Source organism: Pseudophryne corroboree, chromosome 12 (assembly GCF_028390025.1).
Source record: "Pseudophryne corroboree isolate aPseCor3 chromosome 12, aPseCor3.hap2, whole genome shotgun sequence".
Taxonomy (NCBI): Eukaryota; Metazoa; Chordata; class Amphibia; order Anura; family Myobatrachidae; genus Pseudophryne; species Pseudophryne corroboree.
Window position 1 is genome coordinate 64,447,886 of NC_086455.1, and position 21,002 is coordinate 64,468,887.

At 47.1% G+C, this 21,002-nt stretch overlaps 1 long non-coding RNA gene across 1 annotated transcript; it reads left to right on the plus strand.

The window, feature by feature from the left end:
• The first annotated feature begins 1,513 nt into the window (after positions 1–1,513).
• On the plus strand, positions 1,514–18,088 carry LOC134980103 (uncharacterized). The gene is made up of 5 exons (XR_010190331.1): positions 1,514–1,810; positions 6,273–6,347; positions 6,427–6,530; positions 8,028–8,180; positions 17,872–18,088. It is a non-coding gene; the product is annotated as an uncharacterized LOC134980103 (long non-coding RNA).
• Positions 18,089–21,002: the final 2,914 nt, after the last annotated feature.

Consider the following 21,002-nt stretch of genomic DNA (forward strand, 5'->3'; position numbering starts at 1 on the left):
CACAAATAGTACAGTATGTTCCATTTTAAATGAGCTCTTGTACATTTGGGAAGCGGTTACCATACTGCTAGTCAGGATCCCGGACATCACAATTCCGACGCCGGAATTCCGACTAGCGGTGAAATACCGCCGCCAGAATCCCAGCGCCACAAACGTTTCTACCTCTATCGGTATCCACGACATCCATAGGGGGAGAATAAACCCTGTGGCAAGCACAGCCAGCCATCGTGCTAGTGCTCGCCCTGCTGTCAGAATACTGGTGGCCGGGATCCCGCTGTTGGTATACTCACTGCCGGGATCCCGGCCACCAGTTTTACATACTGATCCCCTACATTTATATATGGTGTTTGAATGGTTATGATGATAGTAAATCTATAAATCCCTCTAATTTTTATTTTACTGTTAGTTTTATTGCAGTTTTGCCTTTCTCAAGGGGTGTGGTAGAGAAAATCTACAATGTCTAGTCGACAGTCATTAGGTCAACCCCATATGGCCGACATGCATTAGGCCGGCACTGACGAAAAGTCGACATGAACAAAAGGTCGACCTATGGCCCTCATTCCGAGTTGTTCGCTCGTTGCCAAGTTTTTCTATATTGCGATTAGTCGCTTACTGCGCATGCGCAATGTTCGCAGTGCGCATGCGCTTAGTTATTTTACTCAAAAGTTAGGTATTTTACTCACGGCATAACGAGGATTTTTCATCGTTCTGGTGATCGGAGTGTGATTGACAGGAAGTGGGTGTTTCTGGGCGGAAACTGGCCGTTTTATGGGTGTGTGCGGAAAAACGCTGCCGTTTCTGGGAAAAACGCAGGAGTGGCTGGAGAAACGGGGGAGTGTCTGGGCGAACGCTGGGTGTGTTTGTGACGTCAAACCAGGAACGAAACTGACTGAACTGATCGCAGTGGCAGAGTAAGTCCCGAGCTACTCAGAAACTGCAAAGAAATTTCTATTCGCAATTATGCGAATCTTTAGTTCGCAATTCTGCAAAGCTAAGATTCACTCCCAGTAGGCGGCGGCTTAGCGTGTGCAAAGCTGCTAAAAGCAGCTAGCGAGCGAACAACTCGGAATGAGGGCCAATGAAAGGTCAACACTGGAAAAGGTCAACATGGACAAAAGGTTGAACATACAGTATGGGGCCAAATGTAATAGAGTAAAGCTGGCCATACATCAGCACGATATCTTTCCAACCAGCCAACTAGTTGGCTGGTTGGAAAGATAATCTGTCAGTGTGTGGGAGGAAACGATTATCAGCCGTTTGCTCCCACACGCTGTAAAACGGCCAGAAACGGTCTGTCCAACTAGTTGGGAAAATCAAACTTGTTTGATTTTCCCAACTAATCGTTCAGGTGTAGGGGGAACATTCCCCCCAACTGAACGATAAGTAGGCGGACACTGGCCAGCAGTGTCCGCCTACTTCTGTCACCATCACTGCCTGCTGGGCAGCACTGTGGAGCAGGTTACGGGAGGAGGTTCAGGGGCAGCTGCGGCAGTTCATCATTGTTGCCGGGCTGCCCCTGTCACACGGACAACTCCAGTAGCGGACGCGGCACAGCGGGAGGAAGTGCAGGGGCAGCTGCGGCAGTCTGTCACTGCTGCCGGGCTGCCCCTGTCACCCTGGCAGCAGCGGAAGTGGTGTAGGAGCCGGGAGGAGGTTCAGGGGCAGCCGCGGCAGTTCATCATTATTGCCGGGCTGCCCCTGTCACACGGGCACCCCCAGTAGCGGACACGGCAGAGCGGGAGGAAGTGCAGGGGCAGCGGCGGCAGTACTTCACTGCTGCCCGGCTGCCCCTGTCAACCTGGCAGCGGAGGTACTGTGGGGCGGGTAGCTGTCCAGATGGGTGAGTGGCCGGCACCCCTCTCAAAGCTGATGCCGGACTGAATGATCGCGGCACCCCGTACATCCCCGCTGGCGATCCCGCATAATATCCCCTCAATCACCGCTATCACAGCATCCCTGCACCCCGCCACCTGCGATTATCTATGTATGAAGCTGTGTCTGATACCAGTGGCGGATCCAGGGGGGGGGGGGCACTCGGGCCCGTGCCCCCCCTGTCATTTCTGGCCTCCGTCCACCTGCGCTCCCCCGTTCTCCCCCGGAGCCGCACAGGGAGATGACGGGCGCCCGCTGAGATTGTGTTACCAGCGGGCGCCCGTCTCCCTGCACAGCGGCAGCCGGAGGCAGGAGCTCAGTACTGAGCTCCGGCTCCCGGCGCTGTCACTGTGCGCCGTGCGCTATGGGAGAGACATCAGTCATGACGTCTCTCTCATAGTACTGACTGAGGAGCGGACGCCCAGGGAGGAGGAGGACTGCAGCGGCGCGGGAACGGGGCTCGGTAAGTATTATGTTTTTTTCTTCCTTAATGCAGCGGGGGCATCTCCTGGGGGCAAACTACGGGGGACATTACTACTGGGGGCATCAACAAGGGGCATTACTACTGGGGGCATTATAACTGGGGGGCATCTACTGGGGGCATCACTACTGAGGGGTAATCTATTGGGGGCAGCTACTGGGGTACATTTTTACTGGGGGCATTACTACAGGGGGTCATCTATTGGGGCAAACTCGTAGGGGGCATTATTACTGGGGGGTCATCTATTGGGGGTAGCTACTGGGGCATTATTACTGGGGGGCATCTACTGGGGGCATTGCTACTGGGGGGTCATCTATTGGGGGCAGCTACTGGGGGACATTTTTACTGGGGGGCATCTACTGGGGGCATTACTACTGGGAGGTCATCTATTGGGGGCAAACTTATAAGGGGCATTGCTACTGGCGGCTTAACTACAGGGACATTACTACTTGGGGGCTAAACTACAGGGGGGGCAAACTACTGGGGGCTTAACTACAGGGGCCAAACTACTGGGGGATAACTACAGGTGCCAAACTACTGGGGGCATTACTACTGAAGGCTAAGCTACAAGGGGGCATAACTACAGGGACTAAACTACAATGGGGCAAACTACAGGGGGGCATTACTACTGGTGGCTAAACTACTGGGGGCATTACCACTGGGAGGCTAAACTAAAGGGGGGGGGGTAAACTACTGGGGTCATGACTGCAGGGGAATTACCACTGGGGGCATAATGACTGGGGGCATTACTACAGGCAACATTACTACTGGGGGCAATACGGGCATTGCAAAAGGGGCACCACTACTTGGGGGTCTATATAAGGGGCACTACCAGTACAGTGGACATTGCATAATGAGCACTACAACTGTGGGCATTGTATAAGAAGCGCCACCTCACATGCACCGCACGCAAATGTACTTGCCCCTTCCATGGTGCCCCCCCTATCATTTTCTTCTGGATCCGCCCCTGTCTGATACTGTATATATGTATACGAGGCTGTAGCTGATGTATTCTATATATGAGGCTGTGGCTGATTTATATCAGCCACAGCCTCATATATAGAATATATTGGCTACAGCCTCATATAGATATATATCAGCCACAGCCTCATATATAGCTTTATATCAGACACAGCCTCATATATAGCTTTATATCAGACACAGCCTCATATATAGATATGTCACCCACAGCTATATATAGAGATATATCAGCCATAGCCTCATATATATATATATATATATATATATATATATATATATCAGCCACAACATCATATATAGATATATATCTATACGAGGCTGTGGCTGATATATATCTATGTATGAGGCTGTGGCTGATATATAGCTATATATGAGGCTGTGGCAGATATATATCCATATATGAGGCTATGGCTGATATCTCTATATACAGCTGTGGGTGACATATCTATATATGAGGCTGTTGATATATCCAGAGATAGATATATATATATATATATATATATATATATATATATATATATAAAAACAACTGTGACCGGCACTCCTACAGCAAAAGATAAATACCCGGGTGCCTTGAACTGCCTTCCCGTGGCACTACAAGGCACCTGAAACGTTGAACGAAGCTGGCTTGGTGAGCTGTATGATTTTTTTTAAATCCATTGGAGTGACGACCATTACATTGTTCTATATATATATATAAAAATAATGAGGCTGTGTAAGATGTATCGGTATATCTGTGGCTGATATATCTGTATCTGGTACAATAAATGTAAATGTAACAATTATACACAATAATCACCAGCGTTAATATTTCCTGCGTCATCCAATTGTCTTTTGAGACTGCAGAGGAAATGATATCGGAGGTCGCTGGGTAAGTATAGCATTCACATATTTATGTTTATGTAATAATTATTATCTTTGTAGTATATACAGCGAGTGAGAGTGTGTGAGTGACTACTGAGCTAGACTACAGAGAATACACTTCATTGCTTTATATATGGCACCCCCCTATCGCTGCTGCCAGCTGCGGACTGGCACCCGCGATTGCGCCTCACAAACAGTCCTTGACAGCTGGGGTTCCCCTGTTAGCCTGGGATCATGGTGGCAGTGATGGAGTGGGTGCCAGGAGGAGCAGCAGTTTGCGGCAGACCATCACATAGCTTGTTTGTACCATATCTGTGCATGGTAGGGCCGATGAATGCAGTTATCTAGGATTTAGGTTTGGGTCCAGTGTCTCTCTCCCACCCCTCTCTCCCTTGCTCACCCTAAGATATGTGAGGGTCGGAGGGTGTGAGAGAGTAAGAGACGTGGGGGTGTGAGGGAACAAGAGACATGATGGAGAGCGAGATGTGGGAGAATGAGAGAAGTGGGGGTGGGGGGGTGGCAGAGTGAGAGAAGTGGGGGTTGTGGGAGAGTGAGATGTTAGAGAATGAGAGATGTGTGTGTGTGGGAAAGAGACAGGTTAGGTGGTCAGCTATTGCCCCTAACACACTTAATATGTGGGCAGTAAGCCCCCACTCCAATGCTCCTACATCCTGGCACCCCAAATCTACAGCACCCGCAAGCCATGCTACAACACCCTGTGCCCTGTGTACAGGTGATAAGGCAGGTGCATAGGGGTATGTGTACAGGTGATGGAACATTGGGGTATGCAGCATACCAATGTTCACAGAGACACTGTCCGCCTACTTCGGTGACATCACAAGTTGGAGAGAAGATGGTAGGTTGGCTGGTCTGATGAAAAGTTGGTTAGATGTGTGGAGCACTGATGAAAAGTTGGTTAGATGTGTGGAGCACTGTTTTAGTTGGACAGACAAGTTGGACGGTTGGAAGTTTGGAGAGCTGGAGAAAAGTTGGTCTGATGTATGGCTAGCATAAGAGTTTCAGAAAGTGAGAGATTTGGTAAGGTTTTTCAGTTTTTTTTTTTAAAGTGGCAATCATTTACACTGCAAAACCAGGTTGATCTTGTTGTGTAAATGATTGCCACTTTAAAAAAAAAACCTGCAAAACCTTACCAAATCACTCACTTTTTGAAACTCTCACTCTCTTACATTTGGCCGACGGTGTTGACCTGTTGATGTGCGACCTAGACACTGTAGATCTATAGTCCGAATCCCAAATAATAAAATATTAATGGATCCCATGAAGATGTGGGGCGCACATGTCCTCATTTTAATGGAGATTTGTTTTCCTTAGTTGTATACTAAGAAGTATATACATATTTTACGGGTTACGTGGAGGTCAGCCAATCAGGGGAGAGCTTGCCCGGTACAATGATTCACATGTAGATAAATTGTGCAAGATGCTGCATACGCAGGTGTTTTGTATTAAGCAATGTTATTTTCAGTCAGAGATAGTGGTTACATTGTAACTCTCTTAAAGGAAAACTATTTAACATACATTTTCAATACGGTGTAAAATGTTATTTCACTTGGAGAAAAATGCTAAATGTTCTGGAATTCCGGCGTAGATTGTAACACTGATGCAATCCATAAACTGCCACAGTGTATATAAATGTAATACACTTGTTAGGTAGCCGGGAATCAGCCACAGACATATCCATACTGCATACTTGTACTTGGCCCATCGAGTTATCATTGATCCAACATATACAGAAAGATGTGCAGCATTTACATATGGGAAGCTCTTAGGTTGGAGAAGGGGGGGATGTATCAAGCCTCAGAAAGAGATAAAGTACTAAATAGTTAGCTCCTATCATTTTAAAACATGGGGGGGGGGGGGGGGGGGGGCTGTAATGAAGTCCGAGTTTGCCCGACGTGGGGGATGTCGGATGCACTTGGATGTTTTTTTAAAAGGGCAGTCATTTATATGGCATGATGTGCCTGCCAAACATCGGCGTTTGGCAGGCCCATCCCCCACAGTCTGGTAAAATGACAGTTAGGATCTGACCTTATCTATCTCCACTTCTCTCTCTAAGGCTTGATACATCAAGGGGGAATCCATGGGGCACATCAGGGTTATGAAGTCATGCACTTCCCCTATCTTTGTCATAGTAAGTGGTCCTGCAGTCACATCTTTACTGGGTGTACTTGTTTAGCTAATATTCCAACAGTTAATTGTTTTTCTTTCAGATAAAGGAATACCTATCCAGAAATAGGCTTTAGGTGGCTTTGCAGCAGCGGGCAAGCTACAATCATTACTCCCTGGCCAACACTGGCTGTCATGTCGTTCTAAGGTTTGTGGCTCTACAAGGGTGGGAAAGCCAAAGAAATGCCTCCCAACTGTCCTGTTTTAGGTGGAATGTCTGATTTGAGGGCTTTGTCACCTTCCTCGTTGGTACAGCATCTTGTTGCCAGTACCAGACAGTGGTGAATGGGTTCAATGGGCACCAGCCATGGAGTGTGCAGCATACAAATTATTTTTTTCTGGGGAGTGGACTGTGGCAAGAGGTGCTTAAGGGCTTCGGAAGTGCTGGGTATGCATCCATGATGTTTCGTCATGCCCAAGGATGGCCATTATAAGAGAGCTAGAGAGTCGTGGTGGTATTGCTGCTATCGCAACATGCTTTGCAATGGTATGTGCTGTAGCCATCACATGGTAACCATTCAATGTTGTATCTATATATGCTTAGCTAGTGTTCATGTGCGGTGGATACAGTAAATTTTCACATGTGCAAAGGATACCCCATCTTGGTGTACCCAGAAGAATGGGCATCAGTGTCCATCAAATAAGGTGGCAACATAACCCTGGCATCAAATGGAAAAAGCATTTACACTGGCTAAAGAACATCAGTGATCACCAACCGTTAGCTCTCAACGGCCATCCCTAGTCATGCCCCATTTCATACTTGTCAACCTGACCCACTCCATGAGGGAGAAAATGCTCTGTTCCTGGACTCTCCTGGTAATGTATGATTGCCATCACCTGTGGTGAGCTAGTTAATTGATAAGAAAGGTGTTTCACCACAGGTGATGGCAATCATACATTACCAGGAGAGTCCAGGAACAGAGCATTTCCCCCCCCCCCATGGAGAGGGTCAGGTAGGCAAGTATGCCCCATTTTCATGTGCTACATCCGATTCCCCAAACTAAATGCTGGGAGGAATCCAAAGACTTTTTATCTCTGTACTTTCATTGACTGTGCCCCAGTAGATTGCACATAGTACTGCTTTTGTATTCTGCAGTTCCCCAGGTACCAGCTGCACAAAATAAAGATCACTTTCTCTAGCTTGCAAAGGGTGCTTATGATCTGCAGGTAGAAGTGTTAAATCTAATTTCAAAGGGGGGCCCGGAGCTGCAGCTCATCCACCCCATTTTTAATCCGGTCCTGTTTTAAGTGTAGTTTAACTTATTTTGGCCTAACATTTTATAACCGCAGTTTTGAGAGTAAAAACTGCACGCACTTCAGTGGGACTGGGAACATTCATTTTCAGTGGGACTGGGAACATTCATTTTTTTTTTATACAATTAAACTGTTTCTCACTGTCATTAACAAGTGTACCTATTCTCTTAACAATGTGCATGGCAGCAGAATGAGTGCAAACTGCGCAATACCATTCCCATGACGTCTCGCGCAGCACTCAGGGTTACCCAAATTAGAATTCAGAGGTATATACTTGGAAAGGTGTATAAATATTTTATAATCAAAGATAAAATTACTTCCAGTGATGTCTATTTTAGATGCCTGACCTGTTTGTAGCCATAACCTTTCTTAAAATACCGTCTCTATTTAGAAGCTTGTTCCAGTTCTGAGCTACAGTACCATTTACTCATATAGCCCTGGAGAACGTTCTGGGAATTGTATATACGTGAGCGGAACAAAACGGGGATATTGCAGAACCTGTGTCATGCCAGCCTGAACTAACACTCACTGTAAGCAGCTCTGAGTAAGTGGAGACTGACGTATTAAAGTCTTGGGAATTTCTTTGTTTCTATCCTATTTCTGGAATGAACTTGCGGCGCCAACAAACTTCTCAGTTCTGTACTAAAACTTTTCACGTCAGACAGTGTTTTATTTTTAGGATGGGGTACAGAGAGTTCTACTAGTTACTCTTTAAATATGTCCTAATCTAATAAAAGTATGTAAGGCTGGTTAAACATTTTTATCCCATATATTATATTGTATTGCTCGAGAACTTTCATTTATGTTTATTCTCGTACTTACTTTGGAGCAGATGTACTAAGTCTTGGAGAGTGCTAAAAGTGGAGAGAGATAAATTATCAACCAACCAACCAGCTCCTGTCATTTTTTAAACACAGCCTGCAACATGGCTGGCACTTTATCTCTCCACTTTATCACTCTCCAAGGCTTAGTACATATCCCCCTATATAGTATCTATTATGGTTTTTTCCTGAGCTTAGCCCCAATAGGATAACAGCCTATGGGCTACTATTTTGTCAAAATGACCTGGAGAGGATTTCCATTGGAATCCTCCTCAGCAAAAGCTGCTGCCATGTGTGGTCAGCAGGGCTGCCATCAGGGGGGAACTGAGGGCACAGCTGTCCTGGGCCCGGCTTCTCTGACAAAGAGGGGAGGGCCCGGACCATTCATGCCACCGTTCGCCCGCCGCCATCCATTGTCATGCACCATCTACCGGCAGCACTCTATTGAAAATGTCCCTCCCAAAATGGTCACCGCCTCAAAGGAGACAGTAATTAAAGATACTAGAGGAGGCCTCCATTATTTTTAATAACTGTCTCCTCTGAGGCAGTGGCCATTGGTATCGCGTCTTTAGGTCAACAACACTTAGGTCGACACTCATTAGGTCGACCACTATTGGTCTATATGCATTAGGTTGACATGGTCATTAGGTCGACATTGTCACTAGGTCGACATGGAAAAGGTCGACACATGAAAAGGTCGACGTGCGTTTTTCACTTTTTCCCCATTTTTTTTAAACTTTTTCATATTTTACGATCAACATGGACTACGATTGGGAATAGTAACCTTGCTAGGGGACACTTTGCACTAATTGGGGTTCCCGGTCACTTTCTGAACAAAACAACACCATTTAAAAAAAAAAACCTCATGTCAACCTTTTTCTATGTCGACCTAAATACTGTGTCGACCTATTTCAGGTGTCGACCTAGTCACTGTCGACCAATAGTGGTCGACCTAACGACTGTCGGCCTAGTTACTGTTGAGCCAGTGATCCACACCCATAGCCATTTTGGGAGGAACGTTTTCAATAGCTTGTAGCAAGCAGGCGTGAAAAGCGCCCCCCGCCTGGACAGCAGACCCACAGCAGTGGCCTGGAGGGGGGGGGGAATTCCCTGACAACAAGCAGGTACTGGCATAACTACTGTGTGGGCATAATATGGTGTTGAGGGCATTACTGTGTAGGCATAATGTGGTGGCAGGGACATAATATGGTGTCAGGGGCATTACTGTGGGGACTTAATATGGTGCAAGGGGCATAATATGGTGATGCTCCTTATGTGCATAGGGATTTTATTTAATTAAAAAAAAAAATATATTTCTCTAACGTCCTAGAGGATGCTGGGGACTCCGTAAGGACCATGGGGATAGACGGGCTCCGCAGGAGACATGGGCACTTTAAGAAAGAATTTAGTTCCTGGTGTGTACTGGCTCATCCCTCTATGCCCCTCCTCCAGACCTCAGTTTGATACTGTGCCCAGAGCAGCTGGGTGCTTTTCAGTGAGCTCTCCTGAGTTTGCTGATAGAAAGTATTTTGTTAGGTTTTTTATTTTCAGGGAGCTCTGCTGGCAACAGACTCCCTGCATCGTGGGACTGAGGGGAGAGTAGCAGCCCTACTCTCTGAAGCTAGGTCCTGCTTCTTAGGCTACTGGACACCATTAGCTCCGGAGGGATCGGTACGCAGGATCTCACCCTCGCCGTCCGTCCCAAAGCCGCGCCGCCGTCCCCCTCGCAGAGCCGGAAGACAGAAGCCGGGTGAGTATGAGAAGCAGAAGACTTCGTGATCTTCACTGGAGGTAATGCACAGCACTGCAGCTGTGCGCTATTGCTCCACACACCTACACATACTCCGGTCACTGTAAGGGTGCAGGGCGCAGGGGGGGCGCCCTGGGCAGCATTTGGAACCTCATATTGGCAAAAGACCACATATATACAGCTGGGCACTGTATATATGTATGAGCCCCCGACAAATTTTTTTAAATTTAAGCGGGACAGAAGCCCGCCACCGAGGGGGCGGGGCTTCTCCCTCAGCACTCACCAGCGCCATTTTTTCTCCACAGCACGCTGAGAGGAAGCTCCCCGGGCTCTCCCCTGCTGATACACGGTAGAAGAGGGTTGATAAGAGAGGGGGGGGCCACATAATTAATTAGGCGCAAAAAAGATATAAACAGCAGCTACTGGGTTAACATTAAGTTACTGTGTTATTCCTGGGTTATATAGCGCTGGGGTATGTGCTGGCATACTCTCTCTCTGTCTCTCCAAAGGGCCTCGTGGGGGAACTGTCTTCAGAGAGGACATTCCCTGTGTGTGTGTGGTGTGTCGGTACGTTTGTGTCGACATGTCTGATGAGGAAGGCTATGTGGGAGAGGAGCGGGAGCTAATGAATGTGGTGTCTCCGCCGACGGCGCCGACACCTGATTGGATGGATATGTGGAAGGTTTTAAATGATAATGTTAATTCCTTGCATAAAAGATTAGACAAGGCTGATGCATTGGGACAGTCAGGGTCTCAACCCGTGCCTGATCCTATGTCTCAGGGACCGTCAGGGTCTCATAAGCGCCCACTATCCCAAATTGTTGACACAGATACCGACATGGATTCTGACTCCAGTGTCAATTACGATGATGCAAAGTTACAGCCAAAATTGGCTAAATCCCTTCGATATATGATTATAGCGATAAAGGATGTTTTGCACATCACAGAGGAAACCCCTGTCCCTGACAAGAGGGTGCATATGTATAAAGGAAAGAAACCTGAGGTAACTTTTCCCCCCTCACACGAACTGAATGAGTTATGTGAAAAAGCTTGGGAATCCCCAGATAAAAAACTGCAGATTTCCAAACGGATTCTTATGGCGTATCCTTTCCCGCCAACGGACAGGTTACGATGGGAATCCTCTCCTAGGGTGGACAAAGCTTTAACACGCTTATCCAAAAAGGTAGCCCTGCCGTCCCAGGATACGGCTACCCTCAAAGATGCTGCTGATCGCAAACAGGAGGGTACCCTGAAGTCCATTTATACACATTCAGGTACCTTACTCAGACCAGCAATCGCGTCGGCCTGGGTCTGTAGTGCGGTAGCGGCATGGACAGATACCTTATCAGAGGAAATTGATACCCTAGATAAGGATACTGTTTTATTGACCCTGGGGCATATTAAAGACGCTGTCCTTTATATGAGAGATGCTCAAAGAGACATTAGTCTACTGGGTTCTAGAATAAACGCTATGTCGATTTCTGCCAGAAGGGTCCTGTGGACTCGGCAATGGACAGGTGATGCCGACTCAAAAATGCATATGGAGGTTTTACCGTACAGGGATGAGGAATTGTTCGGAGAAGGTCTCTCGGACCTGGTCTCCACAGCTACAGCTGGAAAGTCAAATTTTTTGCCTTATGTTCCCTCACAGCCTAAGAGAGCACAGCATTATCAAATGCAGTCCTTTCGTTCGCAAAGAAACAAGAAAGTCCGAGGTGCGTCCTTTCTTGCCAGAGGTAGGGGCAGAGGAAAGAAGCTGCACAACACAGCTAGTTCCCAGGAACAGAAGTCCTCCCCGGCCTCTGCAAAATCCACCGCATGACGCTGGGGCTCCACTGGCGGAGTCGGGGCCAGTGGGGGCGCGTCTTCGGAATTTCAGCCACATGTGGGTTCACTCCCAGGTGGATCCCTGGGCAATAGAAATTGTGTCTCAGGGTTACAAGCTGGAATTCGAAGAGGTGCCTCCTCGCCGGTATTTCAAATCTGCCCTACCAGCTTCCCCCCTAGAGAGGGAGATAGTGTTAAATGCAATACAAAAATTGTATCTTCAGCAGGTGGTGGTCAAGGTTCCCCTCCTTCAACAGGGAAGGGGTTATTATTCGACCATGTTTGTAGTTCCGAAACCGGACGGTTCGGTCAGACCCATATTGAATTTAAAATCTCTGAACCTATACTTGAAAAGGTTCAAGTTCAATATGGAATCGCTAAGAGCGGTCATCACAAGCCGGGAAGGGGGGGATTTTATGGTGTCACTGGACATAAAGGATGCGTACCTTCATGTCCCCATTTATCCACCTCATCAGGCGTACCTAAGATTTGCGGTACAGGACTGTCATTACTAATTTCAGACGTTGCCGTTTGGTCTCTCAACGGCCCTGAGGATTTTCACCAAGGTAATGGCGGAAATGATGGTGCTCCTGCGCAAGCAAGGTGTCACAATTATCCCGTACTTGGACGATCTCCTCATAAAAGCAAAGGACCCAGCGAGGTCCGAAACGCCTTAAGTGTGGTCTCTACAACTCCTGTTGGTCGGACACTCATTCACCCTGCATCGCCACCTTGGAGAAGCTCCTACAGGTTCCGGAACTGTGGCCGCTAATCCCTTCCTGATTACATCAGCAGGATTCTGGTGATATGCTTGCAGTGTTCCCGTGTCTTTGCCATGAAAGGATGTCTTACATGTGATTTTTATTTCTATTTGTTGTAAGTGCAATTTGTATTAAAACGCTTCCTCTTTTATACAAAATACTGCACTATTATTTATTCTCTGTGCTGACTCCCCCTGTAATGGGTAATACCCCTGTGAGGGAAGCACGATTGTTCTGATTTCAGAGATTTCTGGACGGTACCAACCTCTACATGCATTGAGGAGCTATTCACAGAAGATTGTGATCAATTCATCATTCATTTATAAAAGCTCAGTAATTTCTATTATATTTGGATGTGGTGCTTTGCATGTGTACACCTTTTTGCATGATTGTTCGTTTTTTCCTATGCACATTCCTGGTATCATTCTGTACATGGTTAAGCAGAATAACGCAGGATTGAGCACGTAAAAAATCCTTTAGAATATTATTCAGTTTTCTGAGTGTTGGATGAACACTCAATTTTACGTGTGATTCTGCTGCATGATTCTGTTTTTAATTGCGCACATTTGTAACACCTAAACATAGTGTTCATTCTAGCACCCTGCGCCTTTCAAAATCCGTGCAGTTCCTCTTTCCTGCCTGGGGTGTCGCTCTCTGCTGTGGTGCTTCTCAGCACACTCTGATCTGTTACTCAGTGCTGTGATACAGACCAGAATGTGCTGAGAAGCACCAGAGCAGAGAGCGACCCCTCAGGCAGGAAAGAGGAACTGCACAGGATTTGAAAGGTGCAGGGTGCTAGAATGAACACTACTAAACATATTTTTCACTGAAAGTGTTATAGCAATACGGCTGGATTCTCAATATTCCAAAGTCGCAGTTGGTTCCTATGACTCGTCTGCCTTTCTTGGGCATGATTCTGGACACGACCCAGAAAAGGGTTTATCTTCTGATAGAAAAAGCCCAGGAACTTATGACTCTGGTCAGGAACCTTTTGAAATCAAGACAGGTGTCAGTGTATCATTGCACTCGAGTCCTGGGAAAGATGGCGGCGTCATACGAGGCCATTCCCTTTGGCAGGTTCCATGCGAGGACTTTCCAATGGGATCTGCTGGGCAAGTGGTCCGGGTCACATCTACAGATGCATCGGTTGATCACCCTGTCCCCCAGGGCCAGAGTGTCACTCCTGTGGTGGCTGCAGAGTGCTCACCTTCTCGAGGGCCGCAGATTCAGCATTCAGGATTGGATCCTGGTGACCACGGACGCAAGTCTCCGAGGTTGGGGAGCAGTCACACAGGGAAGAAATTTCCAAGGTCTTTGGTCAAGTCAAGAGACTTGTCTTCACATCAACATCCTGGAACTAAGGGCCATATACAACGCCCTACGTCAAGCGGAGACCTTACTTCGCGACCAACCAGTTCTGATCCAGTCAGACAACATCACCGCAGTGGCTCATGTAAACCGCCAAGGCGGCACAAGGAGCAGAGTGGCAATGGCGGAAGCCACCAGAATTCTTCGCTGGGCGGAGAATCATGTAAGCGCACTGTCAGCAGTGTTCATTCCGGGAGTGGACAACTGGGAAGCAGACTTCCTCAGCAGACACGACCTACACCCGGGAGAGTGGGGACTTCATCGAAGTCTTCGCACAGATTGTGAGTCGGTGGGAACTGCCACAGATAGACATGATGGCATCCCGCCTCAACAAAAAGCTACAGAGGTAGTGCGCCAGGTCCAGAGACCCTCAGGCAGTGGCGGTAGACGCCCTAGTGACACCGTGGGTGTTCCGGTCAGTCTATGTATTTCCTCCTCTTCCTCTCAAACCCAAGGTGTTGAGGATAATAAGAAGAAAAGGAGTGAGAACAATCCTCATTGTTCCAGATTGGCCACGACGGACCTGGTATCCAGATCTGCAAGAAATGCTCACAGAAGATCCGTGGCCTCTTCCTCTAAGACAGGACCTGTTGCAACAGGGACCCTGTCTGTTCCAAGACTTACCGCGGCTGCGTTTGACGGCATGGCGGTTGAACGCCGGATCCTATCAGAAAAAGGCATTCCGGTTGAGGTTATCCCTACGCTGATAAAGGCTAGGAAGGAAGTAACAGCAAAACATTATCACCGTATATGGCGAAGATATGTTTCTTGGTGACAGACCAAGAATGCTCCTACGGAAGAATTCCATCTGGGCCGTTTCCTTCACTTCCTACAAACTGGAGTGGATTTGGGCCTTAAATTAGGCTCCATTAAGGTCCAGATTTCGGCCCTATCCATTTTCTTTCAAAAAGAATTGGCTTCTCTCCCAGAAGTTCAGACTTTTGTAAAGGGAGTACTGCATATTCTGCCTCCTTTTGTGCCTCCGGTGGCGCCTTGGGACCTTTAATGTGGTGTTAAGTTTCCTAAAGTCACACTGGTTTGAACCACTTAAAACGGTGGAGTTGAAATATCTCACGTGGAAGGTGGTCATGTTATTAGCCCTGGCTTCGGCTAGGCGAGTGTCGGAATTAGCGGCTTTGTCACATAAAAGCCCCTATCTGGTTTCCCATATGGATAGAGTGGAATTGCGGACACGTCCTCAGTTCCTTCCAAAAGTGGTTTCATCCTTTCATATGAACCAACCTATTGTGGTGCCTGTGGCTACACGGGACTTAGAGGATTCCGAGTCCCTTGATGTGGTCAGGGCTTTGAAAATTTATGTAGCCAGGACGGCTAGAGTCCGGAAAACAGAAGCACTGTTTGTTCTGTATGCAGCCAACAAGCTTGGCGGCCCTGCTTCAAAGCAGACTATCGCTCGCTGGATCTGTAACACGATTCAGCAGGCGCATTCTACGGCAGGATTGCCGTTACCTAAATCGGTCAAGGCCCATTCCACTAGGAAAGTGGGCTCTTCTTGGGCGTCTGCCCGAGGCGTCTCGGCACTACAGCTGTGTCGAGCTGCTACTTGGTCGGGTTCAAACACCTTTGCAAAATTCTATAAGTTTGATACCCTGGCTGAGGAGGACCTCATGTTTGCTCAATCGGAGTCCCCAGCATCCTCTAGGACGTTAGAGAAAATAAGATTTTACTTACCGGTAAATCTATTTCTCGTAGTCCGTAGAGGATGCTGGGCGCCCGTCCCAAGTGCGGACTTCTTCTGCAATACTTGTATATAGTTATTGCTTCAATAAGGGTTACGTTATTGTTGCATCGGGCATGAACTGATGCTATGTTATTTGTCATACTGTTAACTGGGTTGTTATCACAAGTTATACGGTGTGATTGGTGTGGCTGGTATGAGTCTTACCCGGGATTACCAAAATCCTTTCCTTGTACTGTCAGTCTCCTCTGGGCACAGTTTCTCTAACTGAGGTCTGGAGGAGGGGCATAGAGGGAGGAGCCAGTGCACACCAGGAACTAAATTCTTTCTTAAAGTGCCCATGTCTCCTGCGGAGCCCGTCTATCCCCATGGTCCTTGCGGAGTCCCCAGCATCCTCTACGGACTACGAGAAATAGATTTACCGGTAAGTAAAATCTTATTTTTTATTTAATTACATTTTTTTTCATATTTTCATTTTTCGGGGGGGCATCGGCAGCCAACGGGCAGCCCCCTATCTTGTCAGTCCCGGGCCCCACAATTTCTGATGGCAGCCCTGGTGGTCAGAGGACCGCCTCGGCTCCTGATGCAGAAGTGAAATGTTTGCTTTTATGATCATTTCCATTCTTTACTCGCCTTTTGGAACATGCCAAATTTCTTACAGCACCAGGCTGCGCTGCCAGTGGTCAACCGTAAGGGCGGTACACACGTAGCAATGTTCACTTAATGTCTAAGCAATCTGACTAGATTGCTTAGAAATTAAGAACACGTCGCTCCGTGTGTAGGGGTGCCGGCGACAGCAATGCGAGGCCCCGCGCGTTGCTATCGTCGGCTCTAGATTTGGCATGCATGCTAGTAGATCACTAATTTCACCGCTGGGTGAAATGTGCGTGTCCCCCCCCCCCCCCCTCTCTTCCCCCTCACAGCATCACATCGAGTGCTGAGCGGGGGGAGAGATGTGTGCTGGGCGGTCTGTGCTAGATCGCTCAGCACACATCTCCGGGAGAAATGTCCCTGTGTGTACCCCCCTTTAATTCGATGTGTCTGCAATTAAATTGCGGATGCATCAAGAGGCGGTGTCACACATCTCTGAATAACCACCCCCCCATATCGGAAAGTAATTACTAATTAAGCTAATTGGAAACTTCCGGTAATTTTTCTTAAAATGAGCGATTTTAGAAAAAAAATCAGAAAAAGGACATAATGATTTCTAATTTTCAGTCCTGCAATTGAATAGCAAAACCACACAGCAGGGTTTTGACATTTTCTGGCGCCAATTGAATCTACCCCATAGTCTTCAATTGATAATAAATGTTACAGTGTTTTTGGTGTGGGTGTGTGTGTAAGGGTGAGGGGGGGAGGGATTTATTTGGGGAAGTCAGTGGTGTATTAAGCATATAGGGCTTTGAGATTTGGGTACAGCAGTTTTTCGGTATCCAGTTGATAGATAGACAGTGTCTAGTTAGACAGTCAATAGATAGACACCATATGTTAGACAGACATTAGGTCGACAGGGTCAAAAGGTCGACTGGGTCAAAAGGTCGACATGAAAAAGGTACACAAATGTTTTTTAAAAATGTAACATGTTTTTGGACTATTTCATACCTTCTCTATCCATGTCGGCATAGAGTTGGCTATAAACCTTGTGGCGAGCGCAGCGAGCCACTGAGCACGAAGCATGGCGAGCAAAGCGAGCCCCGCGAGGGTATGTCTTTCTACAATTGGGAGTCCCAGATGACAAAACTATACACACAAACCACAAAAATGCAAAAAACATGGTGTTTATCTTTTTTATGTCGACCATTTTCATGTCGACCTGTCGACCCTGTCAACCTTTTGACCCTGTCGACCTTTTGTACTGTCTACTTTTTCATGTCGACCTTTTGGTCCTGTCGACCTTTTGACTCTGTCGACCTAATGTCTGTCTAACATATGGTGTCTATCTATTGACTGTCTAACTAGACACTGTCTATCTTTTATACCACACCCTTTTCTGTATTCTTCCCCTATAGTGCATGGAGGCTGGTGAAAACATGAAGACAGCACTACTAGGCACAGACATTCAGAGCTGACAAGACCGCAACCTAGAGCCCCCGATTCCTCTCATTTGTACTTTACATAAATGTGTTGTATCTTTTTAGCATGGACCAATTCTTGCAAAACAGCCTACTCTTCTCAAGCAAGTGAGGGGTTAACAGAAATGTGTCCCCTCTGCTAGTATTGTTAATAAATGACCTCACTCATCTTGGGTATTTTCCAACCTCAGCTCTAAACTGTGATTTATATTCTCCCCCCTAGTTATCCATTTCAGCTTCTACTGAATCCTTTGCAACCACTCCATCTAATTATCATCTGATATATTGGCTGCGAGGGGGATTCTCATATCAATCACTCTGTTGCAGGGAACATGGTACAAATCCACAGCAGCTGCTGGTAAAGATCATTTGTCACCAAGTCCAAAAAGGAGGACGTAAAATGTAGGGAGTTGAAGTCATTTTTCCCTTGTACCGTGGATGGAAATGCGTTGTGAAAATGGAATCACTCCTCAGAGGCACCAACATGGCTGAGTGCGTACCACAATATTATCCCTACCATCCACCAAAGGCAGCTGCTCTGAATTAGAAGTCACATTGTGGTAACAAAACATTTATTTTGCCTCATTAGCAATTGTTCTGCCAATTTCTCTGAGGTGTTTCAACGACAGCAGTTGCTCCAGTTGGGTTTATGTCCATGTGTTACAATCAGGGACTTTGGACGCTCCATACATGCACACTGCTGCCTGTCAGGTCTGTAACTGTGTCTGTTCCCGGAGGGGGCACTAATGGGTCAGTGGTGGTGCGGTGGAGGAAACGAGGAGGCTGCAGTAAGTTCCTGCGCATGTGCGCAATTATGTTTTATTTAGCACACAAAAGTATACACGGCAACTGGAGCAAATAGTAATACAGATGGTACTTTGCAGGGTAACTGGCAGAGGTATAAAACAGTCACGAGTAATGAGCTGGTCTGGAAACCACTGTGATAAGCAAACTGTGATGATCAGCCTGGAAGCTGATGGCGAACATCAAAAAACAGTCACAGGTAATGGGCTGGTCTGGAAATCAGTATGGTTTAACAAACAACGATGGTCGGCCTGGAAGGCGATGGTGACATATTCAATATGCAATAGTAAGTAATGCAACTGATGGTAGTAATTACAGGCAACAAGTAACTCCGATAATTGGTCTGGAAACTGGCAGCAAAATATCCACACAGTCAATAGATATGCACAAAGTCCACAAAACCAAGCAAGGCTATAGCAGGAGACAGATGGTAATTCACAAGTTGGTTGTTTTAAGTGCTGGATGCAAAAGCACAGTGCAGAATGCAGATTAACAAAACACAGGTGAGAATGGTGAGGCAGCACCTGGAGAGAGTCTCTTACCGCATGTGGGAGTGAACGCTGACTGTGGAAGAAGTTGTAATAGAGCTGGATGGCTGGAGCCTGTAGTTCCACGGAGACACTGGAGCAAAGAAGACACTGGAGACAGAAGACTGGAGCCAGGAGACGCTGTACACTGGATGTGACGTGTTGTTCAAGGCGATGAGACAGAGCCGATGATCTGGATTTATACCCCCTGGTCAGCAGGCATTGGATGCTTGAATCACTGCGCAGGATTGGGTGTTTGGAGGTCAGCTGACCGCAAGTGTCATGGCGGCGCCCATGCTGCACAGATGGTGTGTACACACTAGATGGACTTCAGGGGTACACAATGACAATGGGCAGAGCATTCATGCAGCTGCAGACTAGGGCTGTGACCTCCGGAGGTCTGCACACCAGTGCGCTGGCAAGTGAGATGCCACTGAATGCGATTCCTGACAGTACCCCCCTCCCCTTTATGGGTGGGCACTGAACACCCACGAGGCTTGGATGGAAAAGTCTATGAAAAGCTTTAACTAACTGTGGAGCATGTACATCAGTGGCGTTGACCCAACTCCTCACTTCAGGACCATACCCGGACCAGTCAATCAGATACTGTAAACGACCATACCGACAACGGGAATCCAGGATCTTTTCAACCTCATACTCTATGCCCCGATGAGTTTGAACTTTTGGAGCCACTGAAAGAGCTTTCTGAAAATGGTTAAGAATCAGGGGTCTGAGGAGAGAAATATGAAATGGGTTGGGGATTTTTAAATGAGGAGGTAACTTCAGCTTGTAGGCCACTGGATTGATGATACGTTCAACTGGAAACGGGCCGATGAACCGTGGAGCAAACTTCATAGAAGGAACTCTGAGACGGAGATTACGGGTGGATAGTCAGACTTTATCACCCGGCTTTAAACTGGGAACAGCTCGCCTTTTCCGATCAGCTAAGACTTGGTACTGGTGAGACGCTTTCTTGAGAGAGAGATGAATCTTTTCCCAAATCTGAGAGAACTGCTGAAGAACTGAAGAGGCTGCGGCTACAACAGAAAGATCTTGGAAATCCGGAACTCTGGGATGTTGAACATAAACTGCAAAGAAAGGAGTAGTATCAGTGGCTGTATGATAACGGAAAGTGTGAGTAAATTCGGTACAAGGCAGTAAATCTACCCAGTCATTTTGTGAAGAAGAGACGTAGAGTCTTAAACAGGTCTCAAGCTCCTGGTTTACTCTCTCTGTCTGCCCATTCGTTTGTGGATGATATGCTGTGGAGAACTTGAGTTTGACCTGCAAAGCGGAACATAAGGCCCTCCAGAATCTTGCCACAAACTGAACTCCTCGATCGAACAAAATCTCAGTTGGAAGTCCATGTAATCTGAAGATTTCACGTAAAAATAACTGTGCAAGTCCTGGAGCAGAAGGCAAGCCAATGAGGGGAATGAAGTGGGCCATCTTAGAGAACCTGTCGACCACTACCCAGATGGTATCGTACCCTTTGGAGGTAGATCTGAAATAAAATCCATCGACATGAGACCAGGGACGACTTGGTATGGAATTTGGCAACAGTTGACCAGCAGGTGCTTGACGAGGAACTTTATGCTGGGCGCACTTGGGACATTAAGCCACAAACTCTTGGATATCAGCTTTCATATGAGTTTTGAGCATACCAGGATGACCAGTGAACTTGAAAGTGTGAGCCCAAAACAGGAGATTTGGACGAAGCTCAGGAGAAACAAACAT